We start from the raw sequence: 2,022 nt of genomic DNA, 5'->3' as shown, positions 1-2,022 counted from the left end.
CAGGCGGGGCTGGGTGCCCAGGTGCCTCCTTGCTGTGACCAAATAAGGTTGGCGTGAGGATCAGGGAGCCATGGGGGGGGAGGCTCGGGCAGTGGGGGCCGCTCCTGCTCCGGCGAGGGCAAGGGCACTTGGTGCTTACTGTTGGGGGCTCAACACCCACCCCCTTCAGCACCCGCTCTTTTCAGAGGACCTCCTGGGGCCTCAGAGGGCTGCCCCTGCCCTACGACGTCCCAAGACTGGGTGGAGGGCTCCGGGGGAGCCCCAGCTGCCCGTTGGGGGCCCTCATTGCCCCCATCTCAAAGCCGGAGGCCACCAGCCTGGGGGGCAGTCTGCGGTCACTGAGGCAGGTGCAGGGGCAGGGGTGACAGCTGGCCCTCTTCCCCAGGTGCTGACAGCTGAGGCCCGATTTAGCTTGCAGAGTCAGGGTCTGGCCTGATAAGGCGGTGGGGGGGCGGTGAGGGGCACCCCTTAAATCGCCCCTCTGGGCCTGGGGGGGCGGCCGCCGCGGACACCAGGTGAGAGGGGCCACTCCTTCCTCCGCAGCGACTGCCTGGCCTGCCTCCTTCCCGCTCCCTCCCAGTCCTCTCTCAATCCCCGTCTCCCCGTTTCTGTCTCTCCTGCGGCCACCTCCCTCCAGAGCAGTGGGGGCTGCCGGGGAGGGAGAGAGGACCCTGCTGGGTCTGCCTCCTGTACCCACTTCCCATCTTCCTTTCCCTCCCTCCCACGTCCTGTGGTCTCTCCCTCTCTGCCCGTCCCCACCCTGTCTCCCCTCTCATCTCTCCTCTCCCCAGCCTTCTCCCTTCCTCTTCCCCTGCTCTGTCTCTGTCTTCGTCTCTACCGCACCCTCCCTCCGGCCATTTCTGTGAATAAAGCTGTCTCTGTCCTCACCTCTCCTCCTCTGCCTCCTTTCTTCCTCATCTCTGCCCAGGCCAGTGGCCCCCAGCCCTGACCCTGGGCCCAGGGGCAGAACCGGGCTTGGGGCGGGGTACTTGCCTCCCAGGCACAGCCAAGAGGCGACAGAGATCCCAGCAGAGGGAGAGCCCCAGCCGGAGAGCAGGGACAGAGATAGAGGGGTGGGACCTCTATGAGAGACAGCGAGACAGCGGTCCACAGAGACAGGGAAACGAGAGACAGAGAGGTGCAGAGACTCAGAGACCAAGAGACAGAGAAAGCAGGCAGCGCCCACCCCCGCACAGGACAGACGAGCAGGGCTGGGCAGCCCCCTCCTCCCTCCCTGCCAGACCAGGCCAGGACAATGGGCCCTTGTCCTGCCGGGCTCGGGGAGGCAGGGCAGCTGTGGGCAGGGCGGGGAGCGGCTGCCGCCGAGGCTGTGCTGGGACCTGGGACGCCCCTCCCCGGGCCTGACCCTCCAGCCTCCACGCCCAGATCGCCCTCCGCTCCCCCGCCCCGGCGCTCTGCGCAGCCTGGAGACCCGGAGGTGGATTTATGCTGGAATTCTCTCAAATGCCTCCCTCTCCGCTGGTTCTTCCGGTGCTCCTGACGGGCTCCCTGGAGGAGGCGGCACTCACGTTTCACTGGCAGTCTCCATCCTCGGCTCTGCGCTCCTACCCTTTCTGCTGTCCGGTCCCTTCCACCCGCTTGTCCGATCGGCCTGGTCTCTCCCTGGAGGAAGGGCCTCTGCCCCCTCCCCTGCCCCGGCGTGCCGGGATCCGCAGTGTCCGCCCGCCCGCCCCCTTCCTTTCTCGCCACGGCTGCTGTCTCCTTTCCGAGCTCCGGGGAGCGCAGCGGCCCCGAGCCCGGCTCCTCGCACCCTTCCGGCCGGCCGTCTGTGCTCCGCGTGTCCGCTCGGCCTCTCGGGGCGCTCTGGGCGAGGTGCCCGGGACCCAGCGCGGGGTTGCGCCCTCTGCTCTCCCCGCGGCGCCCTGCCCGCCCTCCCGCAGCTCGGCCCCGTCCTCCTGCACCTGCGCCTCGCTTTCCCTCCGTGCTCTCTGCGCCCGGAGCCGCGCGCCCTGACGGCCGCCCTGTCCCTCCTCGCGTCTCCCCGGCCCGCCTGTCCTCCCG

The sequence above is a fragment of the Tupaia chinensis genome, unplaced genomic scaffold, assembly GCF_000334495.1.
Source record: "Tupaia chinensis unplaced genomic scaffold, TupChi_1.0 Scaffold000129_1, whole genome shotgun sequence".
In the NCBI taxonomy this organism is placed as follows: Eukaryota; Metazoa; Chordata; class Mammalia; order Scandentia; family Tupaiidae; genus Tupaia; species Tupaia belangeri.
Note: the sequence above shows the minus strand (reverse complement) of the source record.